The following is a 25183-nucleotide window of genomic DNA, read 5'->3' as shown; positions in this document are numbered from 1 at the left end:
CGATCGGGCAGAAGGCAAATGACCAAGGTAACTGGAGATCAATTTAGTGTTAATGATGCTTTCTGCAAGAAAATCTCCCTTACCCTCTGCCTTACACTAGTTATGGTATAAAGTTGAAAGGTGAGGTGGTATTTCAGGTCACTGGCATCCCTTTCTGGGCATCTTTGTTGACTTCTCATTAACCTACTTTCACAACAGTTCTGGGGTTCTTGGGTGACAAAAGAGATTTACAAGTCCTGCCACACATGGGGCAGGTTGAGCGTGATTGGCAGTGGGCCAACTGCGTTGCTGTGCACTTCTGTTGTTTATGTTTGGTCTTTGTGTGCTTTGAATGGATTAACTTGTGTTCAATGCCTTCCTGCATGCTCCTCTGGTGGTTTGAGCAGTCTTCGACCAGGCATTCCCATGAATTAGTGAGGACATGGAGGCTTGTAGTGTTTCTTCTACCCTCCCAGAAATTGCTTACCATAATGAATTCAGAGTAAGATGTTTGTTTCGGGCTTCTGGTATCGATATGATCTGTCCATTGGAGCTGATTGAACGTGATCAGAGCATTTATCCTGGGGATGTTTGTCCGGGAAGTGATGCTGCCATTGGTTTGCCTATTCTGCCAGTAGATTTGCAGATGTACTGTTAGTGATATATCTCCAGTGCTTTGAGGAGCCCATTGTATGTTGTCCATGTATCTGCACACAGAAAAATGGGAATCATTTGATCATGATGTTGATGATGAGCTTCAGAGCTTGGTGTTCAAACATTTTTCCACAGGTAACCAAGAGCTGTTCTGGGGCTTTGGAGGCAGTGCTGGACTTTGTCATCACTGTCTGCCTTCTCTTTGAGGTGGCTCATGATCCTGGTCAACAGGATCTTTTTCCACGTTTCATGTGCCACCTCAAAGAGAAGGCAGACATTGACTCAAAATCCAGTACTGCCTCCGAAGACCCAGAACAGCCTTTGATTACCTGTGGAAAACTGCTTGAAAATCAAGTTGACCAGGATCATATCAGGAATCTTGGTTGTTCCTCCTGGAGTTGGAATACACATTCTGACAATCAAGAGACACAATTGAATGACAAAAACAAGCTAAATGCAGGGAGTAGTGCCAGCCACTATTAATAGCCTATCTTGACCTTGCAAAAGCCTTTGATTCCATCAACCAAAGGGAGTAATGGAGGGTCCTTCTCCAACTTGACTATCCTTACAAAAAAAAGTCTTTGTCTGCTCCACAGTGAAATACAAACCATGAGTGATCCTCAGTAATGGATCCACCACTCACCTAATCCTTGTATAGATTCAAGTCAAGTAAGGCTGTGTCATTGCATTACTCCACTTGCTCTTCCTCTCTGTAATACTTAACTTGCTGGGTGCAACATCCACTTAGTTCTGTTTTTCAGTGGTGAATCATCAATGCATGTTTTAATTTTGAATGACATTTTGTAAAATAACCTTGTAGCTGTATAAAAATTTGGTTAGGCCACATTTGGAGTATTGTGTTCAGATCTGGTTGTCCCATCACAACAAGGATGTGGAGGCTTTGGAGGGGGTGCAGAAGAGGTTCACCAGGATGCTGCCTAGATTAGAGAGTATTTGCTTTAAGGAGAGGTTGGATGGAGTCTCAGAGGCCGAGGGGAGACCAGACAGAGGTTTATAAAGTTACGAGATAGGGTAGATAGTCTTTTTCCCAGGTTTGAAATATCAAATACTAGGTGACATAGCTTTAAGGTGAGAGGGGAAAAGTTTAAAGGAGATGAGCGGGCTTCGTTTTTATACATAGTGGCAGGCACCTACTCTATGTTTAGAAACTAAGGGGTGGGGTGGAAGCAGAACATGATAATGACATTTAAGAGGAATTTAGATGGGCACATGAACATACAAGGAATGGAGGAATATGGACCATGTGGAGGTGGGTGGGTTTAGTTTAATTTGGCATCATGGTTGGCACAAACATTGTGTGCCAAAGGGCCTGTTCCTGTGCTGTACTGATCTCTCATTTCTAGCTCAACCTCGTCAAATGAGGTGTAAGTCTTCCATTGTCGAAGTGACAGTCAAGTCTACTGTTTATGGCTTATGTTGTTTTTCTTCTTGAGTATTCTATTGCAGTGACCTCCAACTGATTAAAATCATTCAAGGATGGGGATAATTTGTAAACCTTAAGTAAATTGAAGATTTTCCCACTGTTAGGATTTCAACCTTCACTCTTTGACACAGACTGGTGGGGCTTGACTTTTGTCTTGAAATGTGTGCATATCCCAAACAATGCATGTCATCTATGATGTGTACTGGATCATTTAACAAATATTCTGCAGTTTGAAAAGACCATGAAAAGTGTCTCATGGGTAGGTGGGTGGGTAGCTTCTGAGGAGATGCACCTTCCTGCCCTTTATGTAAATCCCCAATGCTCAGCCTTGAGCTTCTGAAGACTGTCCTTGATACTCCTCCACCTTGAGCAGGTGTGGGCAGGGAATCCCAAGAATCAGTGGGGATTTTGTATTTTCTCAGAGGATTTGAGAAATGCTTGATGAATCTTTTCCTCTGTCTGCCTGGTAATGTATTCACAAAGCAGAGCTCGGAATAGACTGGTTTTGGAGTCTGGTGTTAGAAATGTGCATGGTGGAGCTGATGGTAATGAGGCTCAATGCTGGAAATGTTGGCCTGGGAGAGGATACTGATATTGGTTTGCTTATCCTTCTAGGGAATTTGGAGTGCCTTGAAGTGCCTGCTGTAGGTGATCCATGTCTAAAAGTAAATGGGAGGTTAAGGATGGCACAGAGGTCATCGCGGCCCATTAGACCATGGGTTTTGTGCCAGGTCTAAGGTCTTAATCTTCAAACAGACTTTTCTTCAATCGACCAAAGGTTGTGCCGGTGTATTGAGTGCACCAAGAACAGCCGTCTGGACATGAGATACTGTGGTTACAGCCACTTTTGAGAGGATGGCGGATGGAGTGGTGTTGAGGTGGAAGGCGTTTTCAGTGAAGTGTTTGGGGCAGTGATGTACACAGATCTCTTCTTTAGCTTATGCACTGTGTTTTTATAATCAAAATATTTTGACCACAGAACTATCAACCTGTAAATTTGTTTTAAGCTTGAGCATTGGTATAAGTTTTGTTATATAATATTTCTCCAAATTCATGGATAGCTGAGCCAAATACTAAGTTTTTGCTCTGACTTTTTATTTATATTAAAATATTTTTAATTTCATTAGGAAAATTTTAGTTGCTGTAGCATATTTTGCAGTGTTTATAAATAGAATTGTAGAATTTTGATTTAAAAAGAAAAGTTTGTCATCATGAGGCTGCTTTATAGACCTTAAGTACTGATTAAATAGACTGTACTTCTTCTAAGCGAGACCTGCTAAATGACCCTGAGTAGTTGTCATTTATTTCAAAGTGTATTGAATACCATGTAGCATCATTGATGGAGAAATGTACACCCATTACAGCTTTCCTATGAATAATATCATTACCACTGTGATGGATCCAAATAATGATTCTGTCCCACGTAAAACCAATTTACAGCAGTCCTTATGAAAGGTAGGTATTTATGCCTTTTGTAAATAAACTGGCACTTCTTATACTTTATCCATGTATGGCTTGTTTATATAATAAAAAATAACTCTGTATTGGATGTTATTAAAGAATCTTTCTCGCTGATGCCAGAACTTCTGAACTGTCTCTATTCTATGATGTGCTGTCAACCAATTACCATTTCAGATCTTTAACTTCATTACCTCCCAGCTTACATTGTGTGTGTATCTCAAATTTATGTTGAAGCCTTTTAGTAGTATTGACAAAATAGTGAAGGCTGGCTTTGTAATTCAAGATGAAACTTCAAACAGAGAAATTGGTGCACACTAAAAAACCATCTTGCACCCATGCCAAAGAGGCAGTGTAAGAGCTGACAATGACACGAAGGTGCAGAAGTAACAAGTGGACTCCCATTCTTATAAAATTCTCTACATATTACAGGGGGCGTAACTTTTCTATTTCTTTGATAATTTTGTAATATTGAAACGACAACCAAAGAAAATACATGTTTTTATTTATTCAGTCCTCTTTCACATTCTTGGGGCAGCCCAAAGTACTTTGTTAGGAATTCTTGATGTGTAGACATTGTTGTAATGTGGGGCACAAGGCAGCCAATTTGCACTTAGCCTACTTCCACAAATATCAGCGTGATAATGACTAAATGGTACGTTCTTGTGATGTTGATTTAAGGGATCAATATTGGCCAGTGCACTGGTCATTTGTTAACATTTTTTAAGACCCTGTTAACCCAAGTTAAGTCATTTGTGTGTTTCGCATAGCCGGTTAGACACTACATGCTGTATGTGTACGTGTGTCTGCTCTGAGTTGGAGAAGTGTATGTGCCGTAGTGTGACTGCATTAACAATATGCCTTTGATGGGGATGGATGCAGGCCATTATGATCATATTTCTATCTACTTGCCTTTATTCCTTAACCCAAAATACGTCCGCCTTTCATCTACCGATCTCTTCTTTGAAATATTTCGTGGACCTAACCTCCGTAGCTTTTTGGGGGCAAAATTTCAGAGTTCCACCATGAGTTGTGTGAAGAGGTGCATTTTTGATGCTGAACTGACCTGGCTGTAATTTTGTTGTAATTTCCTTGTGCTGCAATCCATCACCAGAGGAAACAGTTATTCTCTGTGCACTCTATTAAATCCATTAGTCGTCATATTAAACACTTCAATTAGAGCATCCCTCAAGTCATCTGTACTCAATTAAATAGGAGTCTAGCATACACAGTCTTGTTCTGATAATTTAACTCTTTTAATTCCAGTATAATCTTGGCTAAAACTATTTCTTTCAAGGGTTATCATCTAGTCAAGGTGTGTTGCCCTGAATTGAAAGCAGCCATCTGAATTGGGGTCCAAGCAGAGCTTTATTATAAGTTAAAAAGGAATGACTTTTACTTGTATGAGTTACAATCTCCTTTTGGGAGAGAGACCAGAATTCCATAAGCCTTCTAAGTTGCTTGTTGAAATTAACCAGTAGATTTTTACTGATTACTTACTCTTCATTACAGCAACAACTATCAAATCCTTTTAAGATAGTAAAACTTCCCAAGGCACTTTATATAAGTGTTTTCAAACAGAATTTGACACTGATCATGTATGGTAACAGTGGGGCAGATGATGAGCTGGCTGGCCTGAAAGGTAAAGAAGAGTCTTTAAAGAAGAAACATGGCTTGACAGAGATGACGAAGGTTAGGAAGGGAATTCTCAAGCTTAGGGCCTTGGCAACTGAAGGCATGGTTGCCAGAAGTGGAGTGATTAAAACTGGATATGCACAAGATGCTAGAGTACAGGCATTTCTGTGGGTTGGAAATCTAAGATGTGGAGTATGAAGTCAAGGAAGAATATGAAAACTGGTAATTTTAAAATTGAATGATTACTCAATGAAAAGCCAGCTTAGCTTTGGAAAAATGTTGATGTATCTTCACTGTTGTTTAATTTATCCCCTCCCCCCACAAAAAAAAACACTTCAGGGGTATCTTCACCAGAAGATCTGCAGCAGGTAAAGTGGCTATTGGGATGGGCAATAAATGTTGGCTTTGCCAGTGATGTCCTGATGCTGAGAAACGAATGAATGAATAAAGTTGAGGCCCAGGGTTTTCCTTTGCTTTCTTCTCAAGGCATTGAGTTGCTTTGGCACAGCTCCACAAGTGCTTCCAGGCTTGTTCTGCTTTGTCCAAATGCTCATTATCTTGAGCCACTTAATTCCTGCAGTTTTGGAGCTGCCTCCTGTCTTTGGTACCTGTGGAGGTGCTTTTCCAGTAGGGAATCTTGGCTAGCTGGTTTTCTTCTTCACCCAGTACTACCACTACAACTACTACGCATTTCTATAGTTCATTATGGTTACATGAGCAATCATCCAAAAGCTCCTGGATGCTTCCCCACTCTTCTGTTGGTGGCCAAGGCACTCACTGGCCTGATTGATTGATTGTCTCAATCCTGCTGCTTCTGGTAATGCAAATAACATAGTCCCACTGCATGTTTTTATTTGAAATAACTCGAGTTGCATGTTCAATTTGCTTTTTAAACTATGTCTGTGGGACATTGTGAGACCATAAATGTACAGGATGGAAGACTTGGCTATTCATCAGCCCAGTTTCAGAAATGAATGCAATGCCACTCTTTTGGACTGAGTCTCTGTACACTTTTGTAAATTGTCCACTACAATTGAGTTCTTGACCAGTTTGGTCCACAGGATCACCTTTTCCCTTTTCTCTTCAGAAAATGCAATTCCTCTATTGTCATCAGAGATTTATTTTTTGGAACTGCCTTTTCATTCTGCTATTAAAACTACTTGTGAGACAATAAATAAGACTGGCTACAGCAATAAATAAGACTCATTTATCACAGGAACAGGTCCTTCAGTCCATCAAGTTTGCACCGACCATCAAGCACCCATTTATCCAAATCCTGCACAAATCCCACTTTATTCTCCCCACATTCCCATTAACTTCCCCAGACTCTGCCACTCAACTGCATATTTTGGGCAACTTACAGTGGCCAATTAACCTGCTAACCATCACATCTTTGGAATGTGGGAGGAAACCCACAAAGTTGTAGGGAGAATGTGCACCCTTCACACAGATAGCACCAGAATTCTGGGTTAAACCTGGGTTGTTTTAGTTATGAGGCAGCTGTTCTACTATCTGCACCACTGTGCCGCCATCTATAATTATTTGCTGGATGAATGCAGTGAATCATTTACGTATGAAGATTGGCGAATGGGATGATACCTGGTGGAGCATTATAATTGGCCTTCGTTCCCTGATTGCCATTTGGAAAGATGTGGGTATGGATGTCACATGTGTTCTTCAGGAATGTGCTGTATATTCAGCAGTCCATTGACAGCTCCGAGCTTGCACAAAAACTGTGCTTTGGGAATGCCAGAGTGGGAACTTATTATTAGTGCAACAATAGTTTGGCATCAGTACAAAGCCTCAGGGAAGGGGGAAGTGAGCAGAAAAAATTATTAATATTAATTGGCTGAAAACTTAAATTACAGAGCCACTGACAAGCATGGTTCAGTCCTGCAGGAAAGCAAGTGATAACTAACCGTCTTCCCATAAGAAGATATGCTGAGACATACATTGATAAATAGAATCCCTTTAACAATGCCTGGGTTTGTTATGAGGTACAGATCTAATCAGAAGCTTTTGATATGCAGTAGCTCATCACTCATATTTGACTAATCATTTTAAGAGACCCACAGAAGATAGTCATAAATAAATTGAAGGGCATTGATTTATTGACTCTCTGGAATGCTGTGCACACCTTTTAGTAAGAGTAGAACATTGCCTATAAATGAAACTTGAGAAATGCAATGAAAAGTATTTAGAAATGTGTAGGTATGTGCATGTGTTTGTTTGATCCCTAGTGGATAAACTGCTAGTATCCACTGAGAGGAAGCAATTTTGTTGTTGAGTTAGGTTCAGCTCAATATTCCAGACTATATTCAAACCAAGATGAGGTTGCGAAAGAAATTACACTTGTTCATGTAACTGGCAATCCAGTTAACACAAATTTCTCATTTATCTAAGCATGTGGCCAGTGTTAAGGTAAAATCCACTCAGCTGAAAAATACCCTTGAAATGCAAAAATGCTTCTCCCATCTTGCCCGAACACCTTTTTCTTCAACCCCCATTTTCCTTCTCACCCTTGTGTTTAACTAATACTTCAGCATTGTCAGCGCAGTATGGAGAGCTGCTGAAGGTGAGACCCTATTTTCTAAATTAAATCCTGGGATATTTAAGCAAGAAACTGGAAGCAGAAGAATTCCTGATGCTAAAAGCATAAAAGGATCTCTGATTATTGACTATAGTTACATTACAATATGTAACATTAATACGTTTCATGGTGTCATTACAATATACAACTTGCACTGTCAAATGATTAAAAAATTGTGATTATTTGTGTGCTTATGTAAAAAGTTAATTGCAGTTTTTTCACATTGTAAAGCATAATGGACTACCAATATTTTTGAATGGAGCAAAAGGAAAACTGTCTTTGAGAGAGAATATAAGATAGGAGAATATATGAATATATAGAGAGCAGGAAGAGAGAGAGAGAGAGAGAAGAGCAAGTACTATCTAAGCTAGTGGCCAAATAGCATACAATGTATTAAACCAAACTCTAACTTTTAATCAAAGGAGTCAAATCCATAAGAAGATAAGAAATAAGTGCAAGAGAAGGCTATCCTTGCCTGCTGCAGCATTAAGTAAGACCATGGCTGATATTTTACTTCTGCACTAACCTCATATCCCTTGATCCTCTTGATTCCCTTGATATTTAAAAAAAAATCTGTCAATCTCGGTATTGAATATACTCAATGACTGAGCCTCCACAGCTCTCTTGAATAGGGAATTTCAAAAATTTACTGCTCTCTGGGTGAAAGAATTTCTTTTTGTCTCAGTCCTGAATTGCCAAACCTTATTTTGAGACTGTCCCTGATCCAAGAGAAACGTCAACTCCAAACCTACACTTTCAAGCTGCTTGAAAATTTATTGAGTTCAACTCTCATTCTTTCTAAACTGGAGAGTGTAGATCTAGTCTGCTTAATCACTCCTCATAAAACAAAGCTACCATCCCAGGATTTAATCTGGTGATCTTTCATTGCACTCTCTCTGTTGCAAATATGTTCTTCCTTTAGAGAGGGCGACCAGATCTGTGCAGAATATTCTATGTGCGATCTTATCAGGGTCTTATTTTATTGGAGCAAAGCATCATTACTCTTGTATTCCAAATCCTTTTGGAATTAAGGTCATTTGACTTTCTAATCTGGATTTTGTGTCTTCTGGGAGAGATCAGGTTGTTGTATCTCCCTTTTCCTCTGTGCATTTCTTTTTCCGCTGCCTTTTTCCTTTCCTGTATCTCCTCCCTGCCCCCCTCCCCATTTCCCAATACTCCACTCCCCAACAGTTTTAATATCAGACATGAGCTCTGCCTTTGTACTGAGATAGCAGGAGCCAGACAGGGGATGGTCAGCAGTGCAAATCTGGATTGGGGTGTGTTAGGGAAGGGAAATGTGATTGGTGTATCAGCAGCATCTGGAGAGGACAGGGTGGGTGGGAGGTGATGGGTCGTGCTCCTAGTAGTGGCCATGAATTTTTGAGGATTAATCATTTTTCAGTCAGGTTTGGAGATTTACCAGGATATTGCCTGGATTGAAGGACTTGAATTATGGGGAGAGATTGCATAGGCTGGGCTTGATTTCCCTCGAGTGAAGGAGGCTAGGGGTGACCTGATAGAAGTATAAATGTTATGAGAGGCACAGATAGGGCAGAGAATCATTTTTTTCCCATGGCAGGAGTATCAAAAACAAGAGGGCATAGTTTAAGGTGAGGGGAAGCAGTTTTAAAAGGGATATGAGGGGTAAGTTTTTACACAGAGTAGTTGATATTTGGAACGCAATGGCAGAGGACTTGGTGCAGTGACTACATTTAAGAGGCATTTAGGCTCTTAAATGGGCAAGGTGCAGAAGGGTATGGTCCTAATGTAGGCAAATTGGATTAGTGTAATTGGCAAAAAGGTCACCATGGACATGGTTGACCAAAGGGCCCATTTCTGTGCTGTACAACTCTATTGACTATATTACCTCATTCAGGGCTATCTGTGTATCTTGTCACTAAAATTAGGTGCAGCTGAATTTCTAAGGAATTGAAACCTGAAACCATCTGTTTCTGGCACAGGTTAGCCATTTTAAAATTGCATTTTAAAGTCTTGAGAGAATCTGCTAACTGAGCAATTCTGCAAGAAGGGCATTGTTGCTTCTGCTACTGCCACCATAAGACTAGTGACAGCCGGCAAGATTCAGTGGAAAACCAGTCCTCCTTCCTTTCAGTCAAGAAATATTTCCTGCAGCTTTATGCTAATGTAGCTGCAATATAAAAGCTACTGTAGATTTATCAGCATGACTGTTTTTGGTGACTGACAGTAATCACTGTATGCAGAGATTCAGCATAGTGCTTAGGCTTCATACTGCGTCTTGTTGATCTGTAATACAATGCCCTTCCATCCTGGTTTATTTGGAAAGATAAAATAGAATGTGGCATTTAAATACAATCTTGAAAACTTTAGTTTGGGAGACCTGAATTGAAACACCACTGTAGCGGTGTTTACAATTTGCCTATGAGAATTTAAATTCAGTAAATAGATTTTCCCACTCTCTTATAAAGAGTTACGATAAGCTCCAAAGTACTCTTGTGGATTTAACATGCCATAGAATTTGTGGGCATTAGTGTTAATAAATGATCACCACACTGCTCTTTGACTCTTAGTTTACCTTGGAAAAGCAGATGACTGTATACTCACGTAACTGCTAATGTGTATTTTTAGTGGTAGGTAATATTATGTTTTCCTGTAATTTAATTCTTTCTGTGTTTAACTTGGCAGAGTTAGTGAAAAAAATCTCAATGTGTTTTCTTTGCACGGAGGGAAAAATCAATAATGTAGGATTTAATTCTTGATGTAGCTTTTAGGGTTTTCTGAAAAAAAAGTACTTTTATTCCTTAATACGTAGCTGCCTTCCCACAAAAAATCTCTGGTATGTTAAAAACTAGAAAAATGTGCAATGTTATGTTTATTTAATTTATGGTCCTGTGAAATGCGAAGCCTTGTGATTTGCTGCACTGCTTGCTGAGGTAGTGAATGCGCAGGTTGCCTTCCATTGTGTGAAAACTGTGCTGGTGCTGTCTGTTCCCACAAGCCTGGCTCGTGCAGCTGGTGGAAGTCAAACGTAGAAGCTAAAATCAGCATCAAGTCTTCCTGATGGGCATCCTTTTTTTGAGTGTCAGCAGTTTTGTATTCATCATAGAGCTGACTCTGTAAGACCTTTGCTTTGGAAACAGGAAATGAGTCCAGGGTTTGATAACCGTCTGAAGCTCCGGCTGAGCATCTCAAGCCTTTTTTTTTGATTTACATTACTACATTACAAAGCAGACAGTTGGGTTGTGTGTGTTTTGCTTAAAAGGTCTGGACATAGCTTGCGGAAGATTTCTGGATGTGGAGTAGGGAGTGACTGGCCTAAAGTCTCTCTGAAAGGGACATACCCCAGAATTTGTTATTTCTGACCTCCCATTAATGACTTGTTTCCTCCACTGAAATCTGAGCTTGTCAAGCTCAACCCACTTCTGTACTTGCAGTCATCAAATCCAGTTCATGTAAATGAAAGAATATTTTTCACTGTTGATTATGACCAAATGGATGCAGAAAAAATGTTGATTTTATTTGGATTGTGAGACTTTTTGCACTTGTTGCACAATTATTCTTGCACAAAAATTATATTTTTAACCTGAAATATTCTTGTGGAGAATCTGTTAACATTTGTGTGTGTTGTGCCTTGAGCTAGTTATTATTGATGTTGAATTGTGCCAGCAGGGACAGTGGGGATGTTGATCAATAATGGATGAATGTTTTATTATACTGTATTTGTTTTAATAGGAGAACTTGGATCATTTGGGAAATTTACTCTGATTTGCAATTTGCAGGAGCACTGCCATAGCTGGGGGTTGGTCAGAGCTGATAAATGAAAACGATCAGCAAATTACTGAGAGAATATCATTTTTTTGGCGGGGCGGGGGGGGGGGGGGTGAGTGAAATGCACGCTTAAAGCATCTGCAGGGAAGTAATTAAAATGAGCCTTGTTGTTGTAAAGCTGGCAGCAGGTTACAGCTTTCCATAATTGCTCAGTCAAAATCAGCCATTTTCTTATTTCTGTTGCTGTTGCCAAATTTTGCATGTTCCTTCCTATACTACTGAACTGACAGCTGGAAGCCAGTTTGGCATTAGTAGAGATGTCTCCAACAAATTGAGGTAATGAACTTTTGAGAATATATTTCAACAGGTCCCTCCTTGCCCATTTCCCATAGAGCCTTGATAATTTAAGTGCCTATGCTGTTGTGGGCCACCATATAATTCTGCTGTGTATTGCCTTCTTGTGGTCTGGTCTTTTACTAATTATCCTTTGTTCAAACTTTGCCATCTGGAGTGCAGTGCTTGTTAACACTATATTTTGATTCTAAAAATTTACAGCTGACATTAGAGGCAAGTTGCTTTAACACTTGCGGGAGCCATGCGGGAGTCTGTTTCCTTTTGTTCAGCACAGACTTATGGATTCTTGAAGCAGCCACTGGATTTGGTTTTTCATGGCACCATTTTAAGGTGAAAGAATAAATAGGAGAATGTTCCAATGAGAGTGGAACTCTCTCCCAGAAACAAACTAGAATTTGGAGTGCTTTAATAGGCTACCCTTTAAAAAGAAATTCTAATCAGACAGCTGCCGGGATCAATAATTTCCAGTATCCTACCCCACCTCACCAACGAATTGAATTCTTTTAATGTGAAAGAATCCTTGAAGGAATCTCAGCCTTCAGTAACTGGCTCAAATATAATGTGGGGATTCAGGAGCTCTTTATGAGAGCATCTCAGATGATTTATTTCTATTCAGTTTTATCTTTTTGACTTGATTCTTGCAAAACCATTCTTGTCACCTAAGTAAGATGATGGATAGGTAATTAGTTCATAATGTTTCATCCCAAGTGGATAGCCCTGGGCTATATTTTGGGTGCTGGTGAGGATGAGGAAGAGTTTGGTGAAAGAGCGAGGGTAAGACAATTAGATCAGAGAGATTCCTTTCTAAAATCATTATTTATTGGCAACACGCTGTCAGCCAGTGAGGTGGACGTGTGGCTGGGTGTATGTTTCAGCATTTAGCAGATAGAAAGTGAATTTACTCTGACTTACCTTGAATGCACTCGGTTGGTATTGGTTTATTATTATCATGTGTATTGAGATACAGTAGAAAACCTTTGTTTACATGCCATCCAGGAAGATCATACTATACATATGTACATTGAGGTAGTAAAAAGAGAACAGAATGCAGAATCTGACATTGCATCTACAGAGAAAGTACAGTGCAGGTAGACAAATAAAATGCAAGGGCTACCATGAGGGAGACTGGGAAATCAAGAATTCATCTTTAGTGTATGAGAGGTCCGTTCAAGAGTCTGATAACAGCAGGATAGAATCTTTCCTTGAGTCTGGTGGCACATGCTTTCAAGCTTTTGGATATTCTGCCCGGTGGGAGAGGGGAGAAGAGAGAATAACTGGGGTGGGAGGGGCAGTGTAGTTGCCATACCAAGCTGTGGTACATCTGGGTGGGATGCTTTCAATGGTGTATCTGTAAAAATTAGGACATGCCAAATTTCCTTACCCTTCTGAGGAAGTAGAGGTGCTCATGTGCTTTCTTGCCTGTAGTGTGGATGTGGCTGGACCAGGATGAGTTGTTGGTGATATTTACACCTAGCAACTTGAAGGTCTCAACCATCTCCACCATGGCACTATTGATACAGACAGGGGCATATACTTCACCCCTGCTTCTTGAAGTCAATGACCAGCTGACATTGAGGGAAACATTGTTATCTTGACACCATGCACTTGGCTCTCTATCTCCTTCCTGTACTCCATCTCACCTTTGTTTGAGATCCAGCCCACTACTGTGGTGTCATCTGCAAACTTATAAATGGAGTTAGAGCAGAATTTGCCCACGCAGTCATGACAAGATAGGTGGTGCGACAACTCACCATTGATCACCGTGGTCATGGGGCCCTTCAGCTGCAGATGTTTCCCTAAGGGATATGATGTGCAGCCCAAGACTAGATCCGGGTTCAGGTAGGAGAGTGGAAGCTTGTTTGCCTGAGTGGAGTGTGAACCATGTGGACTGATAGGGGTCTATAGTTGCAGAGGGGATGGAAGGTGGACAGTCTGAATGGAAGGGTATTTGGGGTCTGAATGGGAAATTGGGAGTGAGGTAATTGGTGGGATGGGGGAGTGTTTATACAGTGTGCAGGGGAGTTTGGAGAAGCATTGTACAGGGCATGATGTCATTCCCATGCACATTTGATGTAGAAATTGCATTGGGCACAAATGTGATTCACTGGGTAGTACCAAGTCAGATTTTTGGAGTGAGCTGAAATGGACGCTGCTGCATTTAACCGAGTTTGCCAGCCTTGCTAAATCATTGTGATGGTACAGACCTGTATCAGGATTGTGTTTGTATTGTTTCTGGAAACCTTCAGATGTGCCTTGATGTGAGAGTTAGTTAACTAGTAGAACATAGAGGGGACCCCTCCCCACAGAGGTAAACTGATGTCATTGTTGCATTTCTGCAAATGGTCTATCCAGTGGATCATTGGTGTACAGCCAAGTGAAAGCTCTTTTCACTGCTTCATCTATTCCTAGCCACGTGCGCTGACTGATTAGACCCGAATGCTGGAATAAAAACTGAAAGTGCTTGGAGCAGCAAACCAGCAGGACAATACCTGTTAGTTGTTTTCTAAATTGCACTGAGCTGCTGTATTATGGCTTGGTTAAAGTATACAGGTATGGTCATACAACAAGTTGAATTTCTAAGACTCTGGTTGAATAACAATTCTATGCTGTTATATTTTCTAATAATTTTTCATCGCAAAGAGAAACCAGAAGTTCCTTTATTTTTGGTGGGAGAAGGGTTAGAAGTAAAAAAAATAAGTCCAATGCCCAAGAGAACATGTCTTTATCTATGATTTCAACTACAAACTGAAAGGTCATTCTATACTGCAATGAATGTTATTTAGCTGATCAGCCACAATATCTTTAAAGGTGCCCTTGCTCTGTAATTCAAAAATGTATGGAAGGGGGAAGGTGATTCGTTAGTGGTTGAAAACTACGTAATCTTTCTGCATTTCTATGTTCTTCAAATCGTCACTGTGGGATTCCTGAAAGAAACAAAGGAAATATTTCTCTCAAATGGATAACAAACCAGCCATTACAGTATAAGAGCATTGTAATAGCTGTGTTAGTTGAAGTATCTGGAATAATTGTAGCTCATTTTATTCAGTTTCCAGTAGAATGAGAAAATTAAAGAACTGTTTCCAGTTACCATTACTTAAGTGTATACACTGCAGATTAAGATTTTTATAGGATATTGGATATTTATAGGATATAGGATATAAGGTAGATCTTCTGCCCAAGTAGCAGCTCTTCTGAGAGACTTTATTAGTGTTTCTCTGTGGCAGCTCCTGTTTCCATGTTAGCATGCGAGTAACCTAGCAGTGGCATATGCCACTATATCACCTGTACTGCCAGCTTCCTCTGTGCAAGACTTCCCATGAAGTACAGTGGTAGAGAGTGCAAAGTTTTGTAGATTACCAGGTCCTGTGGGCTTGACATCAATGGGAAGAAATGGCTACCACAAAATGATAATTGAACATTCTTTTAAGTGCAAATGCTTATAATTGTTTTAAGTGCTTGTGAATATCTTAATTTTTGAAACATTTTAAAATATTTTTTCTTGAAGCCTTTTTATATGATGAACGTCAAAGATATTTGCACATCTCAAATTTTGGTGAGAGCTTTGACAGTGGTGAGTCTGAAGGCTGGGCCTCAATGATGTTAAGCTGGAGGAAATTCCAGCTTATCTGAGAGCAGATATTGTGCATGTTGACCGCTATGGAGAAGCTTAAGGAGATTTGGCATGTGGTCGACTGACAAACCTATATGGACGTACTGTGGATGGCATTCTGACTGGTTGCATCGTGGCCTGGTATGGAAACTCCATTGCACAGGAACCCCACAGAAAGTAGTGGACTCAGCCAGTTCTATCACTGATACAGCTTTTCCCACCATCGAGGGCATCTACAAGAGGCGATGTCTCAGAAATGCAACATCCACCGTTACGGGCCCCCACCATCTAGGCCATGCCCTCTTCTTGATGCTGCCATTAAGCAAGAGGTACAGGAGCCTGAAGACCCACACCTCAAGGTTCAACAAAAGATTCTTCCCCACTGCCATCAGGTTCTTGAACCAACCTTCTCTCTCTCCCTCTCTCTGGGTATATATGCCTATGACAATAAACTTGAAATTAAACATGAGAGAAAGGATGGAGAAAGTGATGCACATGTCAATGAGAAATGTATGGAAGTTGATCTCCATGCCTGTGGTTTAAATCACCATGGGATAGTATGAAGATGAGAATGGAGGAATAGGGGACAGGTCCTTGAAGAAACTACGTGATGGTCATGGTCTTCATGGTTTTGTGTATACAAATAGTGTGGGTGTAGAAATTCATGTCACCCTTTTTGAATCAGTAGGCACTAAAATAAAGGATACAGTAAGGGGTGAAGTACGTGCAGTTAGTAATTTGTGGAAACATTTAGATTGGTTGTTTTTTATTTGTAAATATTGAATGAAATAAGAATTCTAACCAACATACAAAGTGAATTGAATTAGACGTGGGTAGATAATTTAAGGAACTTGGGAAAAAGAGTGGATTCTTTGGTTTGCATTGAAACAATTTTTAAAGTACAAATTGAATGTTGGAGGGAAATAATAACAACTTTTTATTAAGTAGAAATCAGCCCAGTAATTTTATTCTCTTGAGGAATAAAATACCTGTTTTGTGGAGGGTCTTGAAACAATCCCAAATGTAAATAAACTACAAGGGGAGTAAAGCTGACTTCCAGTCAGGAAAACAAGACATTAGCAGGGCAACATAAAAAGCATTAACATATTGTGTTAATAAAGAAAGCAGATTTCTAAATCTTGTTTCAAGATGAATGCCTGGAAAGCATGTGTTATATTGGTTAAATGATAACTATGTAGCAATTTTACACATTGAAAACTCTTAAAATATTCTACCAGACAGATGATAGAATCATTGATACAGGTTGGGGGTGCAATGGATTCCTGAACCAGAATAGAGAGTTTTTGATTGGCTGAATGCTTTTGTCCTTGACTACCCTCATATCTCAATTTCCGTTTGCATGATTCTTTATTATTCCAAATCTTTACGCAAGTCACCACTTCCCTTGCAAATTGGCTAGAATGATGCAAAAGAACTGCCTTTCATTTTGTGTGTTACACAAATACTATATCAGCTTTAAAGGAGAGACCCTTGGGTGTAATTTGTGTGTTAGGATGGGTTAAGTTGTGTGCTCAAGAAAAGAAAGGTGTCTGGAAAATTTTATGCTCTATTTCAGCCTTCTGTCTGTCTCCATGATGTATTATTTTTAAAAAAAGAAATTCTGTGAACCACAGTTCACGTGAAACCATGTGTGAAACTACTCTTGTGTCAGTGGAATATTCTGATAGCTGTGTGAACACTTACTCTTCAATAAATTGCCAAATCATCCTGGGTACACCAAAAATATAATTTCTACTTTTAATGCTAGATTGTTGATAACTTTATGTGCAATGGATAGATCTGTATTTATTTAACTTAAGTTCTGCTTATGTGTGGCTGATATATAGCCAATAATCTGAAGCTTGTAACTGCACAAAATGCCTTATTACTTGCCTTTCAAACTATTGTGTTTTGATTGCAAAGGTTGAAAAATAGTTGTAAAGAGAGAGAATTTGAATTAGAAAATTGTTTTATTCTGCAGAAAAAAAATAGTTAAAACCAGATCGCTAAAAGTAATTGAATCCTTTGTTTGAGTCACGCACTTGGCTATTTTTTTTCTGGGTACTCCATGTATATGGCGTGTAGATGTTCAGTAATGTCAGACAACATGCAATGCATTTTTTGATGTTGCTTGTGATACAATAGTGGCTCCATGGACCATGAGCTGTGTAACTTACACAAAAGTAGAGCTTCAGATTTTCTTTAAAAATTGATTTTCAGAATCTGGGCATTATTGGCAAGGCCAGCATTTATTGCCCTTCCCTAATTGCCCTTGAGAAAGTGGTGGTGAACTACATCCCTGACCTACTGCAGTCCTTCTGGTGAAGGAATTTCCATATCACTGTTATATAGGGAATTCCAGGGTTTAGAACCAGTGCTGATGAACGAGTGATGATATATTTCCTAGTCAGGATGGTGTGCAGCTTGGAGAGGAAGTTGCAGGTGGTAGTATTCCCATGCACCTGTTGCCTTCATCCTCCTCTGTGGTAGAGGTTGTGAGTTTGAGAGGTGTTGTTGTAGTAGCCTGGGTGTGTGACTGCAGTGCATTTTGTAGATAGTATCCACTGCAGCCACTGTGCAATAGTATTGGAAGGAATGACTGTTTGGTGTGGTTGATCGTGTGCCAGTCAAGTGTGGATGGTATCATGTTTCTTGAGAGCTTTTGGTGATTTGCTCATTCAGACAAGTGGAGGATAATTCATCACAGTCCTGACTTGTGCCTTGTAGATTGTGGAAAGGACTTGGGATATCAGAAGCTGTCACTCACTGTAGGTGAACAGTCGTTGACCTGCTCATGTAGCCATGGTGTTTATGTGGCTGATTCAGATGAGTTTCTAGTCAGTAGTGACTCTTGGATTATTCATTGTGAGGGATTACACACACAATGGTAATTTTGTTGAATGTGAAGATAGGTGGTTAGACACTGCTGGAGATGGTCACTGCCTGGCACTTTCATAATGTGATGTTACTTGCTACTTATCAGTCCATGCCTAAATGTTCACTTGATCTTAATCCATGTAGGCAGGGGATGCTTCATTTGCTGAGGAATTCAGAATGGGAAGTTCATTGATAAAGCAGCTGAACATGGTTGAGCCTAGGACTTTGTCCCAAGGAATTCTTACAATAATGTTCTGGCCTGGATGATTGACCTCCAATAACCACAACCTCTTTGTTTTGTGGCACGTATGACCCCAACCATAGCAGTGGTCTGCTTTTTATGCGTGTTGACTTCAGTTTTGCTAAAGTGTCTTGATGCCCTGCTCTTTCAGCTGCTGACTTTATGTCAGAGGCAATTACTCTCACCTCACCTCCCGAGTTCAGCTCTTTGTTCCATGTTTGAAGCAAGACTGTGGTGAGGTCTGGAGCTAAGTGAGCCTGGCAAAATTGAAACTGGGCATCGTTGAGTAGGTTATTGGTGAGTTAGTGCCAATTGAAAACTTATCTAGAGATGCAGATAAGTTCTGGAGCAGAGGTCTTCAGAACTATGGCTGGAATGTTTTCTTGTCCCATCACCATTGCTGTATCCACTGTTCTCAGCTGTTTCTTTATGTTTCTGTGGAGTGAATTGAATTGTGATATTGGGGATTTTGGGAGGAAGATGAGATGATTCATCATTTGAGCACTTACTGCTGAACTTGGTTTTAGCATTTACATACTGGGCCCTGCCATCATTGAGGATGGGAATGTTCTTGGAGCCTTCAGCTGTTGTCCACCACCATTTGAGACCAGGTGTGGTTGAGGCCTTATGCTCCACTTAAAGGGGCAAATGGAGACCAGACTACACTGGCTCAAGGCTGTTATGTTCTTAGTCTTCTAACATGGAGGTCCAGTAAGATATTTTGCTTGCAGTTCACTCCCACCCTCAATTTTCAATGACATTCCTCCCATCCTCCTGCATTCCCCACCCACTGATTTAATTTTGCTCCTCAACAGACTCCTGCCTGTTTGCTTCTTTGACCTTGGAGCCGCTGGAGGGAAGGCCTTTGTGTGCTTTTGTGCACAGTCCGTCCAGCATGCATACTCCCTTGGGTTTGATGTGTGATAAGAATATTGCCCTTGTGAAACTCTGCATGGTGCTGGTTTAATGTGAATCAAAGAATTTTTAGGTGATTGCTTAGAATTTAGAACATTGAACTGGACAGGAACAAGTCCTTCTACCTACCATGTCTGTGCTAACCATGATGCTACTGTAACTGCAACACCTCACACCTGCTAGATTAAACTCCACCTGCCATTTCTCCATCCAGATTTCCAACTGATCTATATCCTGCCCTCCGTCTTCTATGACCAAGCCCATTTTGTCTTGAAGTCGCTGTGGATCCCATGTGACATGGTCTTCTGGACCAGCCTACTGTGAGGGACCTTGTCAAATGTTTTACTAAAGTCCATGTGGACAACATCCACTGCCCTACCCTCGTCAATCATTCTTGTCACTTTGTCAGAAAACTCAATCAAATTTGTGAGGCAGAACCTCTCCTGCACAAAGCCATGCTAACTTTCCCGAATAAGTCCATGCTTTGCCAAATGCGAGTAAATCCTGCCCTTGGGGATCTTCTCCAGTAATTTCCCTACCACTGGTGTAAGGCTCACTGGCCTGTAATTTGCTGGTGTGTCCCTTTTGCACTTCTTAAACAGTGGAACAACATTGGTTATTCTCCAGTTTTTTGGGACCTTGCCTGTGGCTGAAGAGAATACAAAGATCTCAGTCAAAGCCCCAGCAATCTCATACCTTGCCTCCCTCAGTATTCTGGGATAGGTTCCATGAGGCCCCAGGGACTTATTCACTCAATGTTTTCAGGAGATCCAACACCACCTCCTCCTCAATATCAACATGCCCTAGAATAGCAACATACCTCCTCTCCATCATTCATGTCCTTGATGAATTTTGATGTAAAGTACTCATTTCGGACCTTTCCCACTTCCTCTGGCTCTAGGCATAGATTCCCTCCTTTGTCCTTGGGTGGATCTACCCTTTCCCTGGCTTATCTCTTAATTTTAATATACTTATAAGATGCTTTGGGATTCTCCTTAATCTTATTTGCCACAAACATTTATCACCCTCCTTATTCCTTGTTAGTGTTCTTTCCTGCTTCCTTTTTATTCCTCAAAGGCCTTATACAATTTCAGCTTCTTAAACCTTACATATGCTCTCTCTTTCTCTTTTGATTGAACTTACAATGTCTTATGTCATCCAAGGTTCCCAAACCTTGCCATTCTTGTCTTTCATCCTTGCAGAAACATGCTGGTAAACCAGTTGGCCTTTAAAGATTCCCACATGTCATATGTAGATATACCCCCAATCAGCCTCTCCCAATCTACTCTCCCCAGTTCCGCTTTTCATTCTGCCCTGTTTCAAGAGTTAAAGAACCGAAGATTTCACCAAAGTTTTTACAATTGACAGATAATGTTTATTCCTGCAATGCAAGTTTTGTTCCTTCCCTCCCTTTTAGGTGGACGTGGAGGAAACTGGATTGGCTGAGTAAAAGTTGTCACTGCCTAGCTTGAAGTCATAAATGTTAGAAAGAAAGCTCCAGGAATTATCTATTCTCAAAATATTCCTCCATTTTGTCTCCTTCAAGAATAGAATCATAATAGTCATTGTCTCATACCTGCAAAAACATACTACATTAGTTGTACATCTCATTTTGAGTTTGGTAAACTTAATCATTTGTTAGGAGCTGTTAGTCTACCAGTCTCTGCATCAAAGATCCTGAATTAGGCAGTCACTTTGCCTTCAGTATGCAGTAGCACCCCAGCTCATTGACGAAAGGGGAAACAAAAATATACATTGGTTTCTTCCAAAAGGGTTTATGAACTCTATGGCCCAAGATTTAGAGGCAAGTATGATTGCAATTTATCAGTTTATTTTGGATTAATTGGGTTTCCTTTCAATCAGAAATTTTTATTTGTTGAAAGGTTATTTATTAAGTTAGTGTGTGATGTGTTGCATTAGAAAACAGCAAAACGTTGTATTTACATACCTTGCAGCTTTCTGTGATCAGTTACATTCTTATTTCTGATTATTGGAACTAATAATCAACCAGTAGGGACCAAAATGTCCATTTTTGACCATATGACCCAGAAAATGGCTGAATGTTGGTGGTTGGTGGCATTTTAGTGTAACACCATGGGATGCTTTTGCTATGTTAGAAGCTGTACAATGTTATGTAAATGAAGCAGCAGTAAATCTATTATTCATTATTTTGGTTTGGTAGTGCACATTGTTGGATGCCTTCCTGGACAATCTGCACCACCTTTTGTATTCAACTCTTTTTTAAAACAAAAAATGTGTAGATGTTCATCACAAGTCATCAATGCATCGTTACTCGACAATTAAGGCTATAATTTAGCTCTACCTCCCACTGCTAATCTTATGTCCTTTGTTGCCTCCAGACTATTCCAGTGTTCATCTGGCCACCCACATAATATTACTGGAGTGGAAGTCATCCTTGATCCTAAGGTACCACCTAAGAAGGTAATCAGTGATCTTGACTCACCTAAAACCATACTGGTCACATCCTAAACCAAATCACATCTGGTACATTATCAGTCTTGTGCTTGCTTGCTTATATTGGCTTCCAATGTGATGGTGAATGGATTTTTACAATTCTCATCCTTGTGCACCAATTCCTCCATGCCACCATTGCTCACTGTTGTTCTCTGTAAGCTCCTCTACTCCATGAGATTCTAGAACCTCACTCCTCAGATTCTCTACCTAATTTCCTTTGCTCTATCAGTTGGCAGTACCTTTTGGTACATTCAATCCAGAATTGACTTCCACTCCAGTAATATTATGTGGGTGCCTTCACCTACCAGGGCCTTTAATCTCCTACCTTTCTTTTCTTTAAAAGGATCCTTGAAAACTAACTTCTTAACCCAAATTTTACACACCAATTTGTGTGTAACGCAAACAGAAAATGCTTGACGACTCAAGAGGGCAGGCACACCTATCGTAAGAGGAACTGAATTAATGTTTCAGATCTTTGCTCTTTCTTCAGAACTTCACAACCAATTTCTGTGTCAGTTTTTACCTGATGCTTCTGTAAAGCACCTTAAATATGCTCTCCAACCTCCTTCAAACTTGATAAAATATGCTCCTTTTTGGGATTGGGTATTCGTGCAGATGACTAGCAGCCCTCTGAAGTGACTAGTGTGCCAATTATATTTTTATTCTTGCTGTTTTTGCGAACTTTCAAGCAAAATGATCTCTATTATTAAAGGCTCATATTTTTGTAACTTACAGTAATTTTTATGTCTTGCACTGTACTGCTGCTGCAAAACAACAAATTTTACGACATATGTCAGTGATAATAAACCTTATCCTGATTCTGTTGGTGTTTTGCTAATGCCAAAACGTGCTGAGCTGTCCAAAGAAGGAAGCTATGGGACGGTATGACTCTTAAGATACAATCTAGTTTTTGTAATTCGGTGTTTCTGAGTTCTTTATCACATGTTCTGTGTCCTCCTTGGTTCTAGCATGATGCTTTCAAGTCTCATATGTTTATTGAGTCCATACCTGATTGTTAAATGCTGGTTTTACACCTTCAGTCCTTTTTTGTATAACCCCAGCATTTGATTTTGAAGGTCTGTTAAGCCAAATGGAAAACAAAAATTCTTACCAGTACTTTTGAGAATTGTGGATTAAAGTGTAATTTTGTCAAAAAGTAAATATTTGAATATTTTGTTGTTTGGAAATAGATAAAAATTGCTGTTGAACCCCTACAATTGAGTAAAAGCTACAAATAATTTCAAGCAATATTTATGCTGTCAAGCACTTAAAACCACCAAGTTACAACTTCCCATGTTCTAAGTAAGAAAATCATAGTCGTCTTGATTGGTAGCAATTTGAGGAGAAACTAGGTTCTTACTAAGTTTGAATCATATGGCACAGAAACATGTACTTTGGCCCACTTTGTCTGATGCTGACCATTTAAGTACCCATCTATATTAATCCCATTTTCTAGCACTTTGGCATGTAGCCATCGAAGCCGTGGCAGTTCGTGTGCTCAGTTAGATACTATGTAAATGTTAATGGTAACTTGTTCCAGAATTTCACCATTTCCTTTCCTGAATTCTTCAATTATAACATCCAACTGCTTGGTGAATACAGATGAGATGTATTCATTTGAGACTTCATCTATGTCTATAGCTCCACATGCAGATTGCCCCTTTGGTTTCCAATGGGCCCTGCTCTTTTACTGGTTAGTGTCTTGCCAGTTTAAAATGCTTTAGGATTTTCCTAAATCTTGTCTGACATTTATATTTTGAGCTCCCATTTGCCTTAATTCCTCTATTTGTGATTAATCTTTGTCTTTCCAAGTGATTAATCCTGTCCCTCGGGATATTTTCTATTGATCTCCCCAACTCTGACCTTAGACTCCTCTGTTTAACCTCAATACTCCCATCTGGCTTTGCACATTTTCAGTTCTCTATACCTGCCATATACGTTTTTCTCTACCCAACCCTTGGCATTCAGGGTTGCTTGGACTTGTGCTTGCCCTTCATCCTTGTGGGAATGAACTCTTGACCTCACAGTCTACCTCGTCATGGCCCTTGCACCTTATTGTCTACCTACACTACACATTAACTGTAACACTATATTCTGCATTGTGTTATTGTGTTTCCCTTGTACTACATTGATGTACTTGTGTTTTGAAATGATCTATATAGCTGGCATGCAAAACAAAGTTTTTCACTGTATCTCCGTACATGTGACAATAATAAACCGCTTATCAATTACATTACCCTGAAAACTCCCTGCTCACTTTTGAATGACTCCTAATTGTTCGATGTGGACTTTCTTGCAAGTACCTCTTCCGAGTTTACTTTTGCCAGGACTTGTCTTATAATATTGAAATCTACGTTCCCACAATTCAGGACCTTAATTTCTGGTCCATCCTTATCCCTCTCCATCACTACCTCCAAAATGCTCTCCCATTGGCATTAGCCCAGGTACATTCCCTCGTCTCTTCTCTAGTATAAGAGTCTATTTACTGTTTCAAAATCTCTCCTGGACACACATTAAAAATTCCCAGCCTCTCTCAGCTTTTCACAATGGGATCCCAGTATTTTTGGGGAAGTTGAAATTCTGTACTGCTCTGACTAGTTTATTCTTGCACCTCTCTGTGATATGCCTATAAATCTGTTCCTTTATCTCCTAGTAATGCTGTAATACACCCCGGCACTGTGATTGCCTCCTTTTTGTTTCTAAGCTCTACCCATATGGATTTGAAGATCCTTCTGGGGTATCCTACTTTACTATTCTAGAATGCTATTCTTGTGTTTATGTCTTCATGCATTTGACTGAAACATCAGTATCCAGTTATATAAGTTTAAAATAAAACCACCCAAGTGGCCCTCCAAAGTGATTTGGATTGATCTTTTCCCTGAAAAAGTTCTGCACTAATCTTTTAAAAAAATCCACAAAGCATTCTGCCAGAAGCCAATGTAGAAAGTTCGACTGCTTTAACAATTGAACGATAATGAGCTTTAAACTCTATGTGACCAGCTATGAGGAGGATGAAATAAAAACGAAATTCCTGCTTCAAAAAAATGCATGTCCTTCGATTGTGTAAGACTTCATTTGAAGGTGAAGCATTAACTTGCCAAAAAAGTGCAAAATATTAAAATGAATATGGAATGGAAAATGCAAACTGTTAACGATGGTGCATGATGACATGTGGCGGAGAATGAGATCTAAAACTACTTGTGA

The 25183-nt window shown here is 39.9% G+C and overlaps 1 protein-coding gene across 9 annotated transcripts in view; it reads left to right on the top strand.

The window, feature by feature from the left end:
• The window catches only part of sipa1l1 (signal-induced proliferation-associated 1 like 1), a 275095-nt gene that overhangs the window by 5763 nt on the left and 244149 nt on the right, over positions 1-25183 (top strand). Inside the window, exon 2 of one of the 9 annotated variants that reach the window (XM_052039731.1) lies at positions 21865-21946. The exons of the other annotated variants lie outside the window; for them this stretch is intronic. The gene's annotated coding sequence lies outside the window, so the exon portion shown is untranslated. The remainder of the gene's footprint in view (positions 1-21864; positions 21947-25183) is intronic. 9 annotated transcript variants of the gene reach the window in all.

Source organism: Pristis pectinata, chromosome 1, assembly GCF_009764475.1.
Source record: "Pristis pectinata isolate sPriPec2 chromosome 1, sPriPec2.1.pri, whole genome shotgun sequence".
Lineage (NCBI taxonomy): Eukaryota > Metazoa > Chordata > Chondrichthyes > Rhinopristiformes > Pristidae > Pristis > Pristis pectinata.
The sequence above is the reverse complement of the archived record's forward strand: the minus strand, read 5'-3'. Positions and strand labels throughout refer to the sequence as shown.